This window comes from Microcebus murinus, chromosome 1, assembly GCF_040939455.1.
Source record: "Microcebus murinus isolate Inina chromosome 1, M.murinus_Inina_mat1.0, whole genome shotgun sequence".
In the NCBI taxonomy this organism is placed as follows: domain Eukaryota; kingdom Metazoa; phylum Chordata; class Mammalia; order Primates; family Cheirogaleidae; genus Microcebus; species Microcebus murinus.
Genome location: NC_134104.1, coordinates 77,182,896 through 77,206,655, shown reverse-complemented (window position 1 = coordinate 77,206,655; position 23,760 = coordinate 77,182,896). Strand labels below are relative to the sequence as shown.

General features: G+C 46.2%; 1 protein-coding gene across 6 annotated transcripts in view; it reads right to left on the bottom strand.

The window, feature by feature from the left end:
* The window catches only part of DGKG (diacylglycerol kinase gamma), a 197,373-nt gene extending 187,235 nt beyond the window's left edge, over positions 1-10,138 (bottom strand). For 4 of the 6 annotated variants that reach the window (XM_076003285.1, XM_076003280.1, XM_076003261.1 and 1 more), the window contains exon 1: positions 9,803-10,138. The gene's annotated coding sequence lies outside the window, so the exon portion shown is untranslated. The remainder of the gene's footprint in view (positions 1-9,802) is intronic. The other 2 variants (XM_076003289.1, XM_076003287.1) reach the window with 1 other exon arrangement.
* Positions 10,139-23,760: the final 13,622 nt, after the last annotated feature.

Here is a 23,760-nt window from a genome sequence, read left to right as displayed (position 1 = left end):
TCATTACAAAAAATCTCCAGGAAGTTCTATTGCAGAAGAAAATTTGAGTGCTGCTGGAGTGAGGAGTGACTTGTGAACACTTAGAAGAGAAAGCAATGATCCCAAGGTTTGCTAAGAAGAAGTCATAGTGGTGATTCTTATATCCTTTTGACAAATACATCAATTATGTGACTCAGAGAGATGTGGTAGACAGTGGTTTTAAGTGCAGGATATTTGACAAAGTTTTCATGAGCCTTGCGACAAGAGGGAGAAAAACTGTTGAATGCAAAAACAGGCATAATGTGCCCACAAGACCATGGCTGGCATGCAAATCCAGTTCTGGTTCTGACACTTTAAAGTGGTTTATAGAGAAATTGTAACACATACATAGGGGGGATTTGCTGTAGGAGCTAAGGAATTAAAACTCTGTAATTTGAGGAATCATCGAAAGAATTTTTTTAAGTAATTGTTCTTAACTCTTCTGAACATTGGTGTAGTTGGTGCTACTAGGAGATGTTTAAAAAAATAGGCCCAGGCCCTGACCTCAGCCCAATTAAATCAGGAGTGGGAGTGGGATATTAGAGTTGGTATTTTTTCAAAGCTCTCCAGGTGATTTAAATGTTTAAGCAGAGTTGAGAACGCCTGGCCTAGAGAGAAGCAGCATGTTTACAAATTTGTGAAGCTCTAATGTGGAAGAGCAATACAGGTGTTTCTGTATAACCCTCCATTCTTGACCATTCACCGGGCAGAAGTGGACATTGGTCCAGGTGAGTCAGGACATGGCTGGCTATTGGCACAGCTCAGCTGTCAAGCCTGAACTCACGATGCTGTGAGATGCTTTCTTCCCTTATTAAAGAGGTATGGGTTTCCTAGACATAGATCTTTCAGGTGCTGACAACATAAGTATCAAGATAAATGAAAATCGACGCTCCTGTGATCTCATGAGTTTTCACAGTTTCACCCACCATTTGCACTGAGGATTACCTAATCTGGGCCTGTAGCCACAGAGCTCATCGATCCAATTCCATCTCCATCTGGAGCTCTCCCTGAAACCTCAAAGTTAACGTGCCCCGAACTGAACTCATTATCTAACCCCACTCCTGCTCCTGTTCCTCGATTCTCTTGGCCGACGAAACCACTATCCTCCCACGTGCACAAGGTAGGAGCCTGGGAGCCACCTTTGGTTCCTCTGCTCCCTCAGTCCCAGCACATCCACTTGATTGCAAGTTCTGTCCTGATTCTGTGCCTCCCTCTGCCTCTACGGCCATTGCTTCAGTCCACATGGGGACTCCCACATGTGGGAGTTGAGGGGTCAACTCCCACAAAAGCCTCCCAGGCTGCTCCCATCTTCTCTTGTCACAACTCTGCTACCTAAGAGACTTCTCTGATGTTAAAATCTGACCCCATCAGTCCCCACTTATGACTTCACCACTGTCTGCAAGAAGAAATCTATACTCTTTAACATGACAGATAAGGCCCTCCATGGCCCAGCTCCTGCCCCTGTTTCCAGTCTCATCTTCCATCACTTCCTAATTCACAGTTTTTGCTCCAGCAGCAGTGACTGTAGATGACAAGAACTGCCTCTGAGCCTTTGCTTACACTATTCCCTCTAGCTAGAATACATTACCCATACTCCTTCACTTAACTTCTATGCAAACTTTACATTTCATTCAAGCCCATCTATTCCAGAGATGACCTCCTTGGTCCAATCCCCTCCTAGGCTGGGAAGGTGACCCTCCCTGGCTCTCATCTAAAGACAATGCTATATCATATCTGTTTCTCACTCAGTTTAACTCAGTTCCTGGAAACCCAGTTGGCCCTATCCCCAGAAACTAGTCCTATGACTAGCACAGAGTGGGTGCTCAATACATTTTTGCTGATTTAATGTTGGTTAAATGATTGAGTCTCCTCAGGAGTGTATTTGCCATGATTTGCATGATTTAGGGATTAGGAGCACTGTGGGCTTTTGGGCACAGCAGTTTCCCAGCCTGTAGGAACATATGGCTACCGGATTCCTAACAGTTGGGAAAGATCACTTTGTGATCACCCAACACCTGCTGGATATGCTGGCATGAGAAAAGGGAAGAGACCGACTTCCGCCAGTGGGTGTCCCTGTCAGGGTCTGGGATCAGGGCATCCTTGTTGCTAAGGCCTTAAGATGGAGAGTGTGGGGGACTGGATAAAAGCGTCCATTTTGTGTGGCTCTCAAGGATTCTGGAAGGGACACCCTGGCCCTCTGGGAGATGGAGAGAGTTTTCTCTAGTTTATTTAACCAAAAGGCTAGGGGCACGGAGGCAGCTGTGGGCCACTGTTCCCAGAGCGGAGGGGTGGAGAAATGCAGCAGGGAATGGAAACATCGAGGCCAAAACATTTCAAGCATTTCAGCATTTAAGGATCAAAGTGGCCTCACTGACGTCTGGCCACTTGGAACTTTCACACCAGATCAGCATCAGGAAAGTGAAAATTCTGTTCCTATGTAGACGGCACTGCTTAGGCCCTGAAAGAGGAGAAAACTGACCACCACACAGACCACACAGAAAGGAGTAATGGGCCCAAAAGGCTAGCTGGGCAGGTTTTGTCAGCCGCCATGTGGCTACTGAATTTTTCTCTTTCATTCCTTTCTTGCCACAGTAGTTTTTCTAGATCCCACAGCCTACATTTGGGTGTCATCCCACTACTGATATGGGGCAAGTGACAGCCATGCTGCCTGCCTCACATGCCTGTGATTGGAACCAGGAGATGTCATGGATGTAAAGATATTGCCATCTTCTGAGTGTGGTACACATATAAAGGATGGTTATTATTATATTATTGCTATTTTTCTCATAAAAATATTTTCTTACTAGAACGTCTTCTCTCTGTGCCCCTGTCCTGCCTTGGGGACCTTTTGGCTCCATTTCCTACCTGGAAATTGAGAGCCCTTAAGTTCTCTCCTCCTTTCCCCTTTCACATCATGATCCCAGAAGAATCTTTAATTTTCACTGAAGCATCAACAACATAAGAGGCTAATTCCAAGAAGAGAAATGGTTACTTTTTTCAGAAAAGAATGCCTTAAGCTTGTTCTGAAAAGAAGGCCTGATGCCTTGGAGAAAGCACTGGTCAAGAGTGGTGAGACCTTGGTTCCTGTTCTGGCAGTATAACCCCAGGTAGGGCGGGCCCCCTTTGGATGGAGGAGGTTTCTTATTTTTTAGGATGAAGGTCTGGAACCAGATGCTCTCTCAGATCCTTCCCTGATCTCATTTTTTAATGATGCTAGAAACTTTTCGGTCTGCCCCAAATTAATATATATCTCTTATCCTAATTGAATAACATCCCAGGGTGCTGAGACAATATGCAATTGAGGTAACTGCATGCTCCTTAATCTTCCCAGAATCATATATTAAGAAAGACACTATCATCACCATTATCATCCCCACCACCATTGCCACCACTGCCACCACCCCATAATCACTTGCACCATCCTTACCCCTACCATCCCCAATCCCACCATCTTCACCACCACCACCACCATCATCACCTCCACCACCACCATCACCACCACCACTGCCACTACCACCACCACCATCACCTCCACCACCATCATTAACACCATTACCACCACTACTATCACTACCATCACCAGCACCATCACAACCATCATCACCCCCACTACCACCATCATCACCACCACCACTGCCACTGCCACTGCCACCACTACCACTGCCATCATTACCTCCACCACCCTGCCCACTACCATTAACAGCATCACCACCACTACCATCACCACCATTACCCCCACCACCACCATCCTCACTGCCACCACCAATGCCACCACCATCACCACTACTACTACCATCACCACCCCAATCACCACCACCTCCATCACTTCCACCACCCCTACCATCACCGCCACCACCATCACCACTACCATCAACACCATCACCCTACCACCACCATCACAATGACTATCAACTTCATGGTAAATACAGTTGTATTTTTTAAATGGAAAAATAATTTATAAAAATTTCTTAACTTGAGGGATTGATTTTAGGCAGGAAACATTCTGGAATGGGATGTGGAATGAGCTTTAAGGACTGAAGTCATGATTTCTAGGAACCAACATGAGTTCACTGAAAGTAGTTCATGGCAGACCAACAGAATTGCATCTTTGACAAAGTTATTGAACAGCAGATCAAGGAAATACTAGTAATGAAGAGTATCTGAATGTTATTAAAAACTTTGATAAGATTCCTCTGAAAATCTTTTGAAAAAGATTGAGAAATATGGGCTGAATAATAATACAAGAAGTTGAATAAATTTTCTAAAAGAGTTCTGTTTAATTATTGAATTAATATCTATATTTAAAGAGCATATAGTAGAAGAACTCTGAGTAGTGTTCATTGTTTTCATTGATGACTTAGTTGAAGAGGTAATGATCGTCAGATTCAGGGATAGCAGGAAGCAAACTGGGACAGTAAAAAGACTGGATGACAGAATGACAGCCAGAAATATCTGGGCAAGCTGACAGGATAGATTGAATTGAACAAGATAAAATGAGGAATAATGCAAAGGTTCTATATTTACACTCTAGGTATCATCTGTACAGCATTGGGTGGGGGTGACGGGATGAGCAACAGAGTCTAAGATCAAGTTTAAAAGAGAAGTGGGTTATTCCAGTTGATACTAAGTTCAACAGGGGTCAACAGTATAACTCCTAATTAGACCTTAAAGGGTTTTAATAGAAATAAGAAATGTATTACAAAGTAGCTGGTAATCTTAGTCTTCTCAGTGCTGCTTAGGCATTCTTCGAAACTTATTTGCACTTTATTCGTTAAGAATAAAGAAATTGGAGAAGCCTAGGACAAGAGTGATAATAACAGTGAGGGTACCAGAGCAAATGGCCTACGTATGAGGCATGGTGGAGCAGTGGGAAGGACACTGGCTGGGAGTGGAGAGCCAGGCCATACCGTCAGTGGGCTGTGAGATGTGGGTCAAGCCAGTATTCCTCTCAGGAGCTGGTGACAGGGCTCCCCGAAGAGAAGCACAGACCACAGTGGTTGTCTGGCCTGCTCTCCTAGGTTCTGGACCTCTGGTCAGGCCACGCTATGGGCAGGCTCCTTTCTCCCCATCTCACTCATCCAGGGACAAGTTCTCTTTGGCTCCTCAGCAAAATTTTGTCCTGCTGAAATGTCATTCTCATTCACAAATTATACCAATTATTTCCCTTTGGAAGCCTTCAAAAGTGCCTTTCTCTGATTTCCTGGGAAGCCAAGACGGTGGCAATTCACATCAACATCACCACACAGAGCAATTATTGAAGCAACAAAGCAAAAGGCCTAAGAGAATGGGCTTTGAAATCATGTGGACCTGAGTTTCAATCTCGATCTCTCTTACCACCTTTGCAACCACAGACAAATTACTCAAACTTTCTGAGATTTGGTTTTCTTGTCTGTGAAGTGGGGTTGATACTACGCTTGTAGTGATGTGAATATCAAGTGAGACAATGCATCTACAAAACACAGCACAGTATGGGACATGGAGTAGGTGGCTAATAAATGCTATCGCTAATATTACTATGACGTTTACTACCTCCATCCCTTCTCCCCCCCCCAATCTTCTCGGGATCAGGCACTGTGCCAGTGCAGAGGATACGGTGGAGAACAAGATGGACACAGACACACTGCTTGCCTCCATCAAGCTTACGCTCTATCCAGCATGGGCCAGTTGAACTTTTGCAATGATGAAAATGTTCTATATGTGCATTCTCGGCTATGGTAGCCAGAAGACACATGTGGCATTAAAGCTCTAAAAATGTGACTGGTGTGACTGAAGAACTGAATTTTAAATTTTATTTAATTTCAGTGAATTAAATGAACATGGAAATAGTCACATGTAAAATTAGGCAGCACAGCTCTAGACACCTTTCAGGTACATTTCTGAGACTGACCAGCTGGAGCAGAGTAAAGATACACAGAGAAATGTACCCAAAGCATCCAGTACTGGACTTGGAAAATTCTCTTATTAGTTCATTCATCACATTTAATTGCTGACTATGCATTGGTACTACCTCAAGTGCTGGGGCTGCAGGGAAGTATTAGACATGATCTCTGCCTTTAGGGAGCTCACAATTTAGTGGGGGTTATGCAAATAAGTGATTTCACCAGAGTGAGGTAAGTATATGCACAGGTGCTGTCGGCACAGCCTAGCGGTCTCTGACCCAGATAAGCAGTTTAGGGCACAAGCTGAGTCTTGTATAAGTAGATCTCAGGTGGAGGCTCAATTGATATATATTCCATTTACAACAACAGATTATATTCCAAGGCTACTAAGCCCACTGCTGGTGGCAGAGTTGGCTTGGAGGCGAACATGGCTCTAGGAAAAACTCATAGCTAGAACCAATTTGTTTTTTTCTAAATTGCCCTTTTGTGTTTTTTTTTTTTTGTAGTGCCCTAATTCAGTCTCTGTCAGCCACATTTTCTTCAACTTGCAGACATTTTGTTAATGATATGTATAACCTTATGTTTTTCAACTGTTTTATTACTAGTTACTAACTTTGATTTGTAATTTTTTAAATTTTTTGATCAAACTCTGTTACTTGTAAGGTGACATCAACTCCCACTATGGTTTGGTTGTGGAATTCTGATATTTGGTGTAAGGAAACAACTATGAATACAGCCAGTGTGTGAGGAAGCTGTTACTGATCGGTGGCATTTGCTGAGTCTGGCTGTGATATCGACGCACATCCATTGTTATAACTGCTTGTGTGGAGAAGTGGGATGTTAGGCACACTTATATATTTAACACAACAGTTTGATTTGTTCAAAGTTAGTATGTGACATCTAGCCAGAGAATTCTGCAGCTGACATTTGCTCACATAAAAACAGGCACAATTTTTATATTGTATGGTTTCCATAATCGCACTTGAATGTGCAAAGTAGGGTGGCATGTGTGAGTCCTTCTCCCATGATGTTGGGGAATGCTCATGTGATGTGGTTTGGTTGTGTGAGGCCCGGGCCTGTGTGAATCCCTCAGAGTCACCTGCTTTGACTATGGCAGAGTTGCCCCTGGTGAATGGAATCATACGTTGGTGTAGCCCTTTTGAAAAGTGTCTTCTCATATATATTGGGAGCCTCAAAACATTTGTGCCCTTTGGCCCAATGATCTGCTTCTAGGCATCTATCCAAAGGAAGTAATGGGGAAGGTGTGCAGTAAAGACTTTCCCTAGAGTTACTTGTTGTTGCTAAGGACAAGAAGAAACTATAGTGACTAATAATTTAATAATGTAGCCAGGAAAATGATGTTCATAAAACACTTTAGCTAAAACACTAATTTAAAAAAAAACACAAAGAAACAATAATAGCTACAGAGAGTGAGCAACCATACTTGGGAGTCTGACAGCCTGGGTTTGAATCCTCACCTTGCCACTTACTAGCTGTGTGACTTGGGCAAGTCACCTGAACTATTAGAACCCTAGAAAAATGGGGATGATAACAGTAATACCTGGCTCAGAGGGACTTCTAAGGATTAAATGACATAATGAATATAAAATACTAATGCCAAACAAAGCACATTTACTGGGTACCCAATAAATGCCGGCTCTCTATGGATTGTATGATTTCAAGACATAAAAATAGATGGAAAGGAAATATGCCAATATATTAACAGTGTTGGATCTAGATGGTAGAATCATGGGGGTTTTGATTCTCTGTATACTTTCAACTTCCCAAAATTTCTGCAATGAGCATGAATTACTTTTACACTAAAAGAGCACATCATGATAATGTAATACGATAGATATTTTTTCAAAAGAGTTTTATCACAATGAAATGGTACTTCCCTTCCTTCTTCCCGCTCCCCTTCCAGGGCAGGAAGTAGAGGCCAGCATCCTCCCATCCCCATCAGCGGGAGAGGGAAGGGCTGCTGCCTTCTGGGCTCTCCCCTTGGCAGAGCCTCAGGCATGCACAGCCCCGGCCTCTGGGAGCGTCCAGGTTGAAGGGATCCTTGCCACCTGTTGCTGGTGTCGCGTGGGCAGTTGAGGGCTGCGTGTGTGTGGGGGGGGGCTGGTAGCTAGAACAGATGATCTCAGTAGTTACTCTCATCTCTGAGAGTCTAGATGCCAGGACCCTCTGATGCTCATCGTTTTCCTCCCCAACTCTTAGCTGATCAGAACCAAACACTGTATAAAATTCTAAGGTGGGGAAGACTCATCTACCAGCTTCCCGCCCCCAGGCATCTCCCAGAAAAATACCTGTAAGAACGCCTGCAGTGCGGGATATAAGTGTTAAGGGTGATTGGCAAAAAGATCTAGATAGAAGTACAACAAGGGAGTTAGCTTAGTTGCAGCTTCATTTAATGAGTATAATTTATATTTGGAGTGGAATCTCTGGCAAATATAGCCTTTTTAACATGGCAAACAGTGAGGTACCTTCCCACTTAGGACACACCCCAGGCATGAAAGGGGCATAAGGTGTGTGTGTGTGGGGGGGTGCGTGGGCGTGCGCGCGTTCGGGACTAAACCTTGACTTTTGTCCCCTATGATCTAATGTCCTTCATTGACAATGAGGATGCCCTGTGCTCCAGCTGAATTTTATGGGCAGAGAATCCTAATCGCTGAAATAACGAAGTCAATGGAATTCCGCCCCCCCCCCAATCCGGATCAGAGGGGCAGTTTCCAATCCTGTGTCCTGACTGCTGTTCCTCATCAAGACTCCCCGGGTGTTCGTCTCTAGATCCCAGGTGCGTCCCGAAGCCTCCAAAATAAAGGAATGCTGAAGAGCGCTCCCAGGCCCTCCCCCACGCAGCGAGGTCATCGTATGCTAATGAAGCCCGGGGAGACAGCGGCGCAGCCCCTGCGAGCGCGCCCACGGGTTCACGGTGCTCCCGCGCGACACTGCGACGCAGCCACAAATCACCTTGCGCTGCCGCAGACCCTCCTGCCGCTGGGGGCGGCTGGGGGAGGGGTCTCGACCGCCCCCCTGAGTTCCGCAGTCGGATCTCCAACATGCAGGAAATGTCTTTTCGCTCTCGTCCCATGCTTTCCATTGCAGTGATGGTGGGGATGGGGACGGCACGCCAGAATCACCTGTAGGGCTTTTAGAACTCCACAGCCCCCTCCCCAAATTCGAGCCCACTCGTTCTGAGGAAGAAATTCTCAGCACATTCAGGGTGAGGCGGCTGGTGGAGTTTGCGAGAGCCCCACAGGTGACTCTGGATGCGCACCCCTCAAGACACAGACATACACACGGACACATCTTGTGACTCCGAGACTAAACAGGTCAGCCTTAGATTCTCTTCCCTCCCCTCCCCTCCTTTATTCGCCAACGTGTCTGTGTTCTCTTCTGCATCCCTTTAAGTCCTCCTGCCCCGAGGCTTTGTGGCATGCCCCAAAGTCCTAGAACCCTGCGGGACGGTCCGCGGCATTGGCAGCCAGACGTTAGGAAACGCGATCCCTGCTACACGCCGCCCTTGTGCACCCTGGAGCGCGAACTGGATGTGAAGGAGCCAAGGTAAGTCCAGAGGAAGAAACCCGTCCAGTTGCTTCAGTAAACTGTCTGGAACGAGGCTGCCTCCCACCTGCACACCTTTGGGGTTTGGGGGGCCTCTCAACCGCAGAGGGAGCCGGCCCCCCATCCTGCGCCCTTCCCGGTTCCCGCACCCCTCCAGTGGGGCATCCCTCCCTGCAGGGCTTTGCGGCAGGTGGTACCGTGGGGTGGGCGCAGCGATTTCGGCTGCAGCCCCTTCCCTGGCTACCGGACCGGCTCTGGCTTTGCCCTCCCTTTCCAAGTTGCTTACACCCGCGCCCCGGAGCGGGAGACCCCCACCGCCACGCCAGCCGCCGTCTTACCTCACCATGCAACACTTGGTTGCGCGGTGGCCCGGGGCGCTCCTTCCTCGCAGTTTATTCCCTTACTTGGGAGGAAAGAGGAACCGAGAGCCAGAAAGGGGACCGAAGCTGGCGTCTGGGCGTCTTCCCGCCCGCGCAGCCCTCTCGGGGGAGGGGACGGCAGCCCGAGTGGGCGCTGGGGAAATCAGGCGGCCAGGCTGTGGTGAGGCAGCGCGGGGGTCTTCCGCCTCTGCTAGGGATCTGAGCTCCGAAGCGGTCTCTCCTGGCTGCCCGCTACTACGGCACTGCGGCTCTGTGCCCTGCCCCTCGCAGCCTGGCAAGTCCAGCTGCCACTCTCACAGCGGAGCCCTGCCTCCGGGCGCAAAGCCCGCCCCGCCACACACCCGCGCGCGCGCATACACACGCGCCACGCACAAACACACGCGCGCACACACGCGCGCGCTCTCACACACGTGAATGTGAGTGCGCCCAGTGGGAACCCGAGCCCCTTAGGTGCAACTTGGGCGCAGGCATCCTTAGGACGCTTCTTACTGACAGGGCTCCGGCTTGGGAGGAGGAGTTGGGCGCTAGGGGTGCAGAGAGATGCAACAGTGCTGGGCACCAGAGATCAGCTGACCCAGAGGCAAAGGACGGCTGTTTGACAAATAAAATACCCACTGGGAGTGTTCTTTTCTCAACCTGGGACCAGGCTGCCTTAATGTCGTGACCAAATCAGAGAAAAAATAAAAATATAAAATCAACAAATTTTCTTTGTTTCCCAGGAACTCAATGTCTCTAGTCTCCAAACTGCTGTCCCTGTCCAGGGGGACATTTCTGACGCCCCTGACTCCGGTGGCAGTGGATTGGTGACGGTTCAACCTAAAAAGATTTCCCTCTCCACAGCTGTGGTGGGGTCTGGCACAGCCAGCCAGAGCAGGGCTCTTATGGCAAGGTCAGGTCTGAAGCCTGGGGGTTGTTAATTCCCTTTCTCCTTTGCTTTCAGATGACCTTGGACTGTATTTCAGCAGAAAAAAATAGATCACTTCTTTTTCAAAAATATAGAAAAGGGGTTGGGGGAGCATTGGCCAACACACTGTGACTTGTTTCTTCTCTTTCCATGACGTGCCTGTCCCCATGGTGGGGGTGCGGGGAGGGGGCGGTGAAGGTGATGGTGACACTATTTCAGGCATGTCACACCAGCAGGATGACTTCTGTCCATTTCACACCACATTTAGAGTCATTAGGAGTTTAGACTCTTGTCTGTAAAATATGTGGAGTTTGCCCATTCCACAGTGGAGAATTGTTTTCTGCCAGCAAGCAGTGAAGGTCCCTGGGCCAGTACTGCAGCCAAGAAAAGCTTTCTGCAGCGTGCAGAGGCACCAAGGGGCCCTGTGTGTCTGGGCACTTGGGGAAGAAGCCTCCAGCAGCCCCGGGGACCCTGATAGTCAGTGTCCATTCTGGGCCATCTGCAGCCAGGGTGGTGGGTCAGATGAGGAACACAAGCTCAGAGATCTCTCCAAGGTTCCATGTGGTGATGAAGGCAGTGCTGAAATCAGAACCCCACATTCACACTTCATCCTACCATTCACCACTCCCACTTTATTCTGTCACCCTGGGTCAGTTCTCAAAGTTCCCTTCAGCTAAACTGAAATAATCGTGGTGAGGATGCTCTCATAGTTCTTATATCTTTTCTTGTTTCCTTTTCACCCACTGAATCATTTCACAATTATTTCACAATTATTTATTAAACTCCTCCTATGTCTTCTGGTACCTTCCCCTGATGCCAGTCCTGGGCCTTACTTGGGAGGAAAGAGTAATTGAGAGACAGAAAAGGCTTAGAACTGTCCCTTGTCCCTAGTGGAGGAGAACCTTTGACACAGGCTTACTGTATGTATTTTCACTGTGTTAGGTTAAATGAATGTGGAAGGCACAATCTTTGCTTTCTGAACTGCATTCTCTATGGAGGAAAATGCACATACATGTTACAAGAAAAGCATTCTGGCTCTGTCTATGCCTGACTCCTTCTAAGAAAGGCTAAATGGAAGGAGAGCCTGCATTTGGCTGGGCATCATGATGGATTTGGGGTTGCATGTTTGCAGGCAGGAGCTCAGGCAACATTGAGTTGTTCTGCTTACTAAAACAAGAATGAAATAAGTTGGGCAGGACAACAGGGAGGACATACAGAGACTGAGAGTGGAGACTCAATGTGGCTGGGAGCTCATTGGGGAAGGGTGGTAAGAAAGAAACAGTTCTCAGGACGGGGCTGCTGAGCAAGGATTTGAGAGCAGGAATGCTTGCAAAGATTGGTAAATAGTTTGCTGTGGAGTGGACTATGAAAGACTGTGCTCCTGTGAAATAAATCATTTGTAAAGTCAATATTGTGCACCAATTTGTTTGTGAATGGATTGCTTTGGGGAACGTAGAGTGGTACTGAATTAGGCATCTGGGTTGCAGCAGGGTGAGTGCAGAAAAGCCTGAGTGGACAGAGGACTAGAAGGCAGCTGCCCACTGGCTGATAGACTAATAACATGTTGGAAAAGGGTGAAATAGATGTTGAATGTGGAAGGCAAAGAGGAGTGTGTGTGTGTGTGTGGGGGGGTGGAGGAGCACCAAGAAGAACAGTTAGTGCCGATTGAGGCACAGGGAGGAGGCAGGGGCTGGGATAGGAATTAGATGGGGAATAGGATCTCACCCAGAGATCAGCAGGAAAAGGTTAATCTAGGCTGGGAGAAAGCAAAACAGAGAAGTAGGACAACTCATGGTGCATTCCAGGCCTTCCCAGCAGAAGAAAGGAAGGTTGAGACGGTATTGTAGAGGGTCTCCAGACGCCCTGCTGGGAATGTAGACCTCAAGCACTGCAGGCTCTACAGCGAGGAGCTATTGCTGTGGGGTGTGTTTTTTGTTGTTGTTGTTTGGTTTTGACAGGAATGGAGCTGGGAAACAAGCTGGGTAGCATCTGATGCCAGCTTTCCCAAGGCAGGCCTTCCCCATCGGAATGGAGAGCTGGGAAGGGTGGCAGGGATAGAGACCTTGTTGCTGCTTTTACAAGGAAATGGAGCCCAGGGGGTGCATGTGGCTCACTGCACAGGGCACACCGCTGAGGAGCTGAAATCCAGCCCACACTCCACTTGCCCGGCCACACACCCTGGGAAGGCTGTGTCACCTTCTCTCTAATTTGCACAGAGGCTTGGCATGGGCTGATATGGCTGCTGAGCATTTTCTTTGAAAAGGCTGAAGCCACAGTGAAACAAATGAGGATGTATTGAGCATTCACTGTATGTGCAAACACAAGGTAAAGCAGAAAAAGTCTTGAAGTCAGATCTATCTGTGAGTCTGAGCACATCTCAGCTCTTTGGTGATCCTCAGAGATGCACTGTAGGGTACAGAGGAAGAAGCTGAGTTCCTTTCCTCTGAGCATGTGCAATCTGGGTCAGCTGTAAAACGCTCCCTCAAAATGGTTGAGAAGCAATAAAAGACAGTATAGAATCAAGTGTCAGATTGTATAGAGCATATTCTCAGGGCTTGAGAAGGGAGTCCTCTCCAGGCTTAAAGAGTCAAGGCAGGCTTCATGGAGGAGGAGGGTTGGGTTTGGGAGTGGAGCTTGTGTTGTTGAAGAAAGAAGATGTAAGCAAAGGACCAGAGGTAGGGAAGCTGAGGGTTTCTGAGCATAAGCTTTAGCCCCCGTGGACACCCTAATGCCTTTCCAGTTGTAGCCCAAGTGCTCTGATGAGTCACCCTTGTTTGTCAGAGAGGGCATTTTTGGATGTTTAACTGCCTCAACACTTTACGTTCCCTGACACGTCAATGTTGGCAGCTCACACTCACCACGTTGCTCCGGGAACACACCCTCCAAGCCAGCAGCTGATGCCTGATCTCCATTGCCAAGGCAAAGCGAGGGCTGAGTCAAGTACCTGTGTATGGAAATCTTTAAGTCAGACCTTCGGTAACATTCTGGGTGAGCAGGACTTGACACCTTGAGCGCAGTGGAGTTCAGGGTTCCCAAGCACAAGGTGGGGGTGGGCTCAGTCTCTGGGGACCAGGCTCTGGGGGCTCCACTTGCCTTTCTAGCCGTCACTTTTCTCACATACAGAACACGAAGGATCACACCAGATTATCTACAAGCTCCCTCCCACCTAATATTCTATGATTTCATAATTAATAAGATCTTTCCATTTTATCAAACAATGACAGGATAGGAACAAATATTAGCCAAGTGCTAGCCTTACCTTTCCCGGCTCTGGCTGTGAAGGCTGTGCTGTAGTGGGATCGTGATCCGTGCAAGGGGACAGCAGACCCAGGAGACTCTGCTCCTGGTCACAGCTTTGCTGGGATGGGGTTTGTGGATCCAGCCGGGGGAATGTGGGCAGCTCATTTCTTCTGTGGGCTTCAGTTTTCTTATCAGTAAAATAAGGAGGTTGGAAACGGTCTCTACAACCCTTTCTGGCTCTGATACTCTGTTAAGTGCTGTCAACTGAACAACTTGTAAAGATTGCCTAAGCACCTGGGTGGGAGCCCTCAGCAAGGCAAGTTGGGAAAATTCCCACAATACCAACTGATAAGCTTGGGGAGGAAAGCACAAAAGATAAGGATTAAGAATAATCAATAGATCATTTAAATGGAATTGAAAGACTTAGGTCTGAGTCTCTAAGCTCCAGTTTTCTCTTCTGTAAAATGGGGATAGTTACATATCCCCATTATCTTCTGGGTAAACAAAGAAGCATATTTGAAAGTGTTTTATATATTGTGGAACTGCTATGCAAAAATGTATAGCTATTAAAGATAGTCTGCTCCCTTGAGACAGTGTGTTTTAAAAAAAAACCAGCCTAATTGTTATACTATTGCTCACTTGTCTGCTTCCTAAGAAATAGCAATTCAGGTCAACAACTCTGTCTCCATGCTCCTAAAGATAGTAATATTTTAACATGAAAGCAACCTGTGGACTTCAGCAGTGACTCCCTGGCTGCAAATCTGGCTCCTGCCTGGAATTCTGCAGTGTCGCTGGAGTTGCTCACATTGGATGTCTCAGGAACTTTGGTTGTGTTCACTTGCAAACGAAGGAGACACCCACCCACCCAGATTCTGCTTTGATTATTGCTTTTCAGGAGATAGATGGTGGAAAGAGGGGAAGGGAAGTGTGAGTAAGTAGGGAGGAAAAGAAAGGAAAGCCTTTTGCCTTTCTGGTATATTTTGGGCAATGGATGCTAAACTTTATGCTTTAATAAGCTTGTAAAAAGACTAATTTGGGTTCACTACATTTCTCTGGATGTGTTTGCTGCTATGTCTGGTCAGGAGACACTGCTGTGGAATTCTCCAGTGTCGTCCCTGGAGGGGAAGCTCTCATGGGGAACACGCTGGGAGAACCACGGGGAAGAAAAGGTTCCAATTCCATAAATGACTATACACTTCAAAACCTGCCCAACCCACAAAACTTTTGAAAGGATTAAGTCCATTTTTAGAAATACTGGTCACTTCTTTACCTCTTGTTAATCATTTTGAGGAGACAAAATGTCACAATATGTTAGAAATTGAGGGAGCCCCTAAGTGCATTTCTCTCATCCATTCTTCCCATTTGCTGCTGCTAGAGATACTTTCTGAAAGCAAGTGCCACCTGTTAGATCCACCTAGTTGAAGTTGATTATTCTCTGTCTTATACTTCCATTGTAGTTTGTTTATAATTTATTCTAGTACTTACAACAGGCTGTCTTGTATTATGATTGCTTGCATATGCTTCATACCCACGGCCCTGCCCCATCCATGGAAGCAAGTTATCCTCCTTGGACTACATCTTTATCATTTTTCTATCACTCACATAGCATTGCACATAGTAGGGGACCAATCATTTCAAATTGACTTTAAAGAAGACAATTAAACGTCCTTGTTGGCTCTGAGGTTCTGCAATTGCAGGAAGGCTTACTCTCACTCACGTTCAAATTTTGCTAAAGAGCTACCTCTCATTGAGCACCTACCACCTGCACGCTGACCTTTCCAAGAGCCCAGCAAGGAGAGTGCCACCATCCTCACTTGACAGACAGGCTGATGATGGCTCAGGATCTCCCAGCCAGTACGAGGTGGAGGCGGTATTAGAAACCAGATGCCTCAGTATGCAGTCTCTGCTTCCTCTAGGAGAGCTTCTCCCACACTGGGCTTGCGCTAATGCTCATTGTACAGCACTTGTGAACAAATTGAGCTGTATTCCATAAAACTGGCTTAGTGTTGCCTAGCTATAGTTTTCGGTGTCTTTGTCTTGATTCTCCAAGTAGATTTTAATATAGTTGTTAGAAATAAAGATCCAGCACTTACGATGCATTTAGCACTTTACACACACGCACACACATACGTGCACGCATACACATACACAAATTCTACAAAGATATCATTAATTCCATTCCATAGAGAGTTTAACTGGGATAGCTATTGGCAGGGGACAGGGGAGCCCTCCTGGAAACAGGGCTACTCAGGGCAGAGATTATTTTTCAACCCTATAAAAGTGTTTTGTTATTTTAATTGCCAGCACACCAGCTGAATCTCAGCCCTCAGAGTATGTTGAATGAATGATGGGGTCTCTTTCATCTCTCACCTATGCTCTGAACCCTAAATCCCTGCTCTGTACATATCCTGTGAAGTGACAGGTAGTTACTTGCTTTCTTCTGTCACTTGAGAAGGAAACAGGAAGACGAAAGGAGAGGCATGGCCCTATGCCAAACAAATGGAGGCAGGAGAATCTGCGGCCCAGATGTGCTGTGACTTCCCCTCTGGGCTAGCGGTTCTGTAGGTGTGATCTTCGCATCGCCTGGGTCACTGAGCACTTGTTAAAATGTGTACTCCAGGGCTCTGCCCTGACCCACTGAATCTGCCTCTTTGGAGACAAAGGCCAGAAATCTGCATTTTGAACAAGCCCTGCAGATACTCGTCCAGACCCTGAAGTCTAAGCACCACAGCTGGGGCTAAGTGTATCTCTTTTAACCTCTACAACTGCTCCAAATAAAACTTGCTTTTTCTCAAGTGTCCTGCATCCATAATAAACAAAAAGAAACCATTTAAAATTTAATTTTATTGCTTCCAAGTATTGCCCTTTGTCTGAAGGCTACTGTGTAGTTTGGCCCATTCCATATGTCTATTTCATGGTGTTTAAAAGCAAACTTTGACCCCACAGTATAGCTTTACTGCTCCTATCGTTTTCCCTTGCAAATCTCTTGAGTTGGAGCCATGTTGTTGGCTACTCTTCTGAACCTGGCTCTATGAGAGAGTGTATTCTGAATTTCAAACAACAATTTCATAAATAGGCTTTCAGAACACAACATGTTCCTAAGTAGGGAACTGTCTGTATTTTAAAGTTTTTGTAGTTATTTGTCTCAGAGAAAAAGGTTTTTACAATTGGCTCTCGAAGGATGTGTATTGGAAATCGCCATCTCACAGATCTTTGGCTAGCTTAGTAGCTTATTTTATTCTGCAAATTGTTTCTAGATGTTTCTGGGAGTTTTGCCAATTTGGGATATATAAATTAGAGGTGTAGGAAGTAGACTTTTTTTCCTCTCATTTGTGAATTTGTTCATTTAACAAATGCTTCTTGGGCTCTTCCTATGACCAGATGCTGTGCTAGGCACTGGGGGTTCAGGCAGGGGTGTTGCTTTCTGTCCCTGAGGGGCTCATGGTCTAGCAGAGGGAGCAAAAATTACAGACCGCACAGGGAAGGAGTTGGTGGTGAGAAGGGTGCTGCGGGGTCTAAAGGGGAGAGAGTCAGGTGGTCTGTGGAGGAGGGATGAGAGAGAAACCTGAGCACCCCTCTGGAGTTCTTCCTATGCATTTATATAATAGGAGAAGCACTCAGGACTGTGACCTCTATTACTTCGAATGATCCCAACTTCTGCTGGGCTAAGGATATTCACCAGCAGATGTTCCCTCAATATTTGTGGCAAATACTTCTCTCCATGTGCTGTGGGGTGGAGGCAGGGCTGGATGCAGGGGCAGTAGACCAGCGCTGTTTGTTCAAGTGGTTGAGAGAGAAGGTGCTAACTGAAATGTGGAAGACAGGGAGGATTCTGTATTGTATAGATTTGTAGGAGCTAGGAGTTCTATTTATTTTTTCCACAGAGACTCTAAACCTGCTTCCCTACCACTTCCTTTTGTTGGTCTTGGTATCCATAAGAATAAATAAGAATAAATCACATGCCTTTTTTATTAGGCAGATGTGTGATGGCATCTTCTATGTTCCTCCCCTTCCCCTTCCATGGAGCTTTCATTTAGTCATTCCAGGATTCATGCAATAAACATTTATTTTGTGAGAAATTCTTTACATGCTTGCTCCCCCTAGGAACTTTGGTAGGTGCCAAGGGAATGGAAATGAAACTGGAGCCCTGCATTTACGTGGGGGAATTGGCATGTGGACAGATGATGACACTGTGGCCTCGAAAGTGATCTGGGAGACAGAGGCACAGGAGGGGCAGCAGGGTGGGTCGGGGGACTTCTCAGAGGCAGGTGATGATGCCCTATCTGTGCCCTGAAGGCTCGGCAGGGATTTGCATCTGCCCTTCTGTGACGGATGGTGGGACGCACTGACAATTGCAGGCAGTGGTGATCCCAAGATCCTACCCCGTGGTGTGCTGGAGGCAATGGTGCTCATCTCTTCCCAATTCTGCCTTCAGTGACACCTGTTGCTAGTTTCAAACCAGCCGTGGTGGGAGCATTTACATCACAGTAATCTGAAAATGCTGAAAATAAACCAGGACTCCCCTTCCCCCACGCCCCCAGAGCACACATTCGTTCTACCATGCCATTCTACCCCTGATGCGGGGGTGTAGAACTAACACAGGGATGAGAAAGACATACAACCTAGCTTCTAACATGTGACTGGGCTGCTAACTATTTCCTATTCTTATCTCCACCAAGCTCCCCAGTAAACACTCGCTAGGAACTCTCAGAGTGAGCCCATCCTTCACTGGGCCCTTTGACGGAAGTCCCACCGAGTCTCTAGCTAGGGGTGATGGGTGGTGGCATCGTGTTCAGAATCACGGTGAGCTGGCTTCAGACAGTGGGTTGTCCCAGGGGCGAAGAGGTACAGAAGGGAGAGATGACTGGCCACACAGCTCTCCTCAAACGTTTCCCGGAGATACCACTCTCAGTGAAGAATAAACTCGGGTCTTGAGGCCAAGCTTGAGGACATCACTGCAAGCTTCAGATTTCTTACCACCACCATGTTTGATCAGTAAAATTTATAGAAAGTTGGGCTTCAACTCCATGCTTTTTTCATGATTGCTTAGTAGAGAAATAAATAGCAGAAATAGCTGGTTTATCTTCTTGCTTTTGGGTGGTGAATAGAAATAGGGAAGAGCCCCCAAGTTGAACTCCCAATGCTGAGTTGCTGGTAAGTGCCAAATATCATTAGGCTATTTTGTTCTAGATGATGGTCTGGTTTTTATAATTGAAAAGGATTAAGCTTGAAAAATGAATACGTTGAGACATTTTCTCCTGCTGCCTGGGTATTGGTGTTACCTCATCTCAGCAACATTAAAAAAAAAAACAACGGAGAAACAGGAACTCGGCCAACTTGCCATCAATCCACAAAGTCAGAATCAGCTTATTTTGTTGGATTCTGGATGCTTGTTTTTCTGTTCTCTTCTGCCGACAATTACATTTAAGAGTAATTTAAGAGATTGATTGACGCCATTTAGCCCACTGCAGTTCTATACGTAATTTCTCATCCTCTCTGGAATCTCAAAGATATTGAGAAGGAAGGAAGGGAAAGAAGGAAGACACGCATTCCGCGCCTGCTGTGTGCCAGGCACTCTCTCGTGAGTTACACCGTCACCTACTCACAATCATCCTTTAAGGGAGGGACGAGACCCTGAAGCCAAGGAAGTCAGGTGAGCTGCCCAAAGTCACGCACGTGCGGTGGCAGTGGCAGTAGGCAGACACAGGCTCTTTCTACCTTGCTGCTTCTTCTCCTACTCACCAGAGGTTGTCAAAATCCAGAGAAACGGATGCCAAACCCCATTTTCACAAACCAAGAGGGGCCCCCAGGGCTCCTTGGCGGGAAGATATGTCCAGGGGATGTCCTGCAGTTAGTGGCCTCGTAGAGCAGTGGGCGTTTGGCCAGAGAGTGTCCCACAGAGAGGCAAGATCATTGCCGTGGTGTGAAGTAGAGAGAACCAGCTCGAGGGCAGCAGGAAGAAGGGAAAATGGCGGCAACAAGAGCAGTGGCAACTACCCAAATCAGCCCATCCCCTTCCCTGCACTGGTCACCTTGCTGAGCTAATTCTCATCCTGACCCTGCAAGGAAGGTACTAGTATAACCATTTTACAGATGAAGAAACTGAGCCTCAGAGAGCTGACACGACTTGGTGAAGGCTGCACAGCCAGTTTTTCTCCTGGAATTTGAACCAAAGACCACAGGGCTTTAAAGCCCTAGCTTTTCCTACTATGCCAAGCCATCCTCTGCTGGTAACTTTGAGGTCTACTTCCTCTTTCTCTCCCATTGCAGACCACTTTGGGATTTCTTGGTACATAGGTTACTTGTCATATTTTCTTTTCCTTTTTTATTGTTGCCTCTGCCTATCATTCATCTCCATGCTTTTCCCTGAAACCTCCCCATTGTTGTGACTTTTTCCTACTAATTAGCAACAATCATCTGGGGTCATCGTTGATCTCATTCTGCAGATGCACAAACCAGCTGTTGTGCCCTTCCCCTTCCACACTTGAAACCAGCTGAGAGAAGGCATATTTGTAATGGGCATACCTGGAGAGTGAGGGAAAAATAAAACATGGTAGGTTTTGCTGTTCTGCATAGTGAGTGAGGTTTCTTGGTAGAAAACTTAGAAGCATTTCTAAACCCAGCCATAGCTGCTGCAGCCTCCAAAAGGACCTCCCAGGAAAACTGGCAAATTGGAGAGATAAACAAAGATTGGTCTTGGCTAGTTTTGCTACTTATTTCTCAGAAATAGGGCATGGGGTGGTGACCTCTTCAGACAGAGGTCTATGTCATTAAATGGAAATTTAAAAAATTGTGCCTCAAACTCAACATATCTTAGACTCAACTTGTCTCCTCGGGTCCCACAAATCTGCTTCTCCACTTGTGTTCCTTTCCTTAGTAAATGGTTCCCACTCTCTGCAAAGCCATTCGAGCTAGAAACCTCAGGGTCAGCTGAGACTCCTCCTCTCCTGGGCCCTCTTCCACTTTCAGTCTTTTAGCAATGACGATTTATTTTGCTTCCTTGTTGATTTCTAAATTTGCTGCTAGAGAGGAGATTCGTCATCGCTCGCTCCACTTTCTGCCTTCATTTAGGCTCCTGTCATCTTTCCCTGGATCATTGTGCTGGCTTCTTGGTCATTTTCTCTTCCACAAGCCTTGTGCCAATCCAAGCTACATCTCTGTCCTGCAGCTAGAGTGAGATTCCCAAAATACAAATAGAATCCTATCACTCTCCTATGATTATAACTTTTTATAATACAATCTCCCCAATACAGAATCCTAAACTCCTGTGCCCAGCCTATAAGACCTTTCATGATTTGGCCCCTGCTTACCTTGTTCTGACTCATTTCTCACCTCTTCCCTCTCCCGCCTATGCACCACACATTTTGAACTATTGCATTTGGAACTTTAAGTAGTTATCAGTCCTTGTGATTCCCCTAAAAATATGTGTTTTTATTCCCCTTTACAAGGAAAGAAACTGAGCCTCAAATCACACAGCTGGTAAGTGGCAAAATCTTATTTTAGAGGCAAATCTCACTAACTCTGAAGACCAGGGTCTTTCCAACAGACTAGGGGATGCTGGCATATTTTGTGGAGTCTACCAGACCTGCAGTGAGGGAGGGGAGAAACTGAGTCACTTTGACTTAGAAAGCCCTGACATCAGCTCACTGTAGCCCTGTCCTTTCTCCCTGACCCACATGATTTTGCAGATGTGAGGGGTGACTGAGCCCCAAGATTAATAATTATTGCAAAACTCACTGTGGCCAGGGAGAAAGCATATCATTCATCATGTGAGCTGTGCTCAGATCCCATTGCTTGAGTTTAATCAGACTAATGAACCAGCTGGCTTCCTTTCTAAAATGATTTCTGCTGTTTCCATTACTGAATAACAGCACAGCAGGATTTGAAAGGAAGAGAGAAGAAAATCTGGGAAGAAAGGACATCCTCCAAGTTAGCCAGCTGACGAGTCGGCTGTGCTGGTAGATGTGGGGCAGAGAGGCTGGGGCTGGAGGACTGTGTGTCCTCAGAAGTGTCCAGTCCAGGCCTGTCACCTCCAGGCAAATGTTCCCAAGGAAAGGGAGAGGTTTATAAAGTGCAGATAAAGACAGATCCAGTGACTTATAGGCCAGTGCATTCAAAAGAGAATGGCCAGGATGATGAAGGAATTTGATCCTAATAGTAGATTCATTCATCTAACATGTATTGATTCTACCGTGTGCCATGGTCAATTCTAAACACCAAAAATACAACAGTGAACCCAATATGGGCTCTGCCCCAAATAATTTAAAATTCAAGACAGTTGATTTCAAATATTTTGTAACTACGGGATCCTTTGTTCACACTAAGCCTTACAGATCAGCCCAGTAGTAAGAAAAAGGCAAAGCTCTATGCAGCCCCATTGAGGCTCCTCTCAATCCCGTGGCTGCACTGAGACAGTGGAGTGTGCAGGAGAGACTCAGGGCCGGAGGACTCAGGAGCTTAAACATCTGAGGGTGGTCCTGGGGGAGAAGGGTCTGACCTATCCATTGTGGCCCCATGTTATTCAAGACTCTTTTAAGAAATAGCAGAAAGTCAAACCTTTGAATTACCAAACTGTGGAAAGAACAGGGACATGGATAGACCTCAGGAACAACTGGAATCAGGAATTGGATGTCACCAGACCTTGATCTCTCCTCTTCTTTCCTCTCCTTCTTTTCTCTCTGTCTTTATCTGTTTCTTATTTCTTTTTCTCTCCCTTTCACCTCCCAAATCCAATCTTATCTCTGCTTCTTGCTGAACTCCAGCCTCATCCTCTCACATTCCAGACTAACTTTCTCTGGGTGGCAGAAAACAATGGTACTTTATCTTGGCTCCAATTTTTAAAATCCTAGGGAAGGATTTTGATTGACTTGACTTGAGACAAATGCCAACTCTTGGACCAATCAGCTGTGGCCTAAGTGGAGGATAAGATCCTAGCAGCTCCTGCTGGATCCATGGGGGTGCAATACAAGGACAAGAGTTCCACAGAGCTCCCTTAAAGGATGCAAGGGATAGAACCAGAGACAACAGGGCAAAAGTTAGAGGAAATACATTTTGGCTCAACATAAGGAAAAAAGGTCCTCATGGTCATAAATGATAAAGACACAACAAACTGCCTCAGAAAGTAGTGAATGTCCTAGCTAATAGAGAGGCTGGGCTGCCCTTTGATGGTAGTGCTATAGGGGAAATTCAAATATCAACAGTTTAAATGGAGTTTGACCTAGACGTAACCCTTATAATTTGACCATTCTATGATTCTGTGTTTCTGATATTGAGTTGTGCAATACGAAAATGCTTCTCCTGCTTCAAGCAGAATTTAATGCATTTTATTTCCTCATGTGTTTTATTTAGAGCAAACCAGCCTTCTCATTTATTTGGAGGAAGCTTTCTGCAGGTTTTGTTTTGGGGTGCACAGAAGGTGTGATCTATAGGTCCTTGAGGGAATGCCTATCTATGTCATAAGCTCACATTGGGCTGAACCTGTCCTTGTTCAATAATAATATTAATGGTGGCTAGTGAATGTCATGGCATCAATATCATACTCTATCTTACTTAATCTTTGTATAAATCTCTTAGGATAAGTCTTATCTCATTTTACATATGAGAAAACCAAGAGTGAGAAAAGTGAGGTAACTTTCTCAATGTTACTCAGTTAATAAATGGTGGAATTGAAACCTATAAATCCTTGCTATTAACCACTGCCCTATATCACCTTCCAGATATAGCTTCCAAGACCAATCCTGTCTGTGTTTTTTTGGCCAGGGATAGTTCTTGC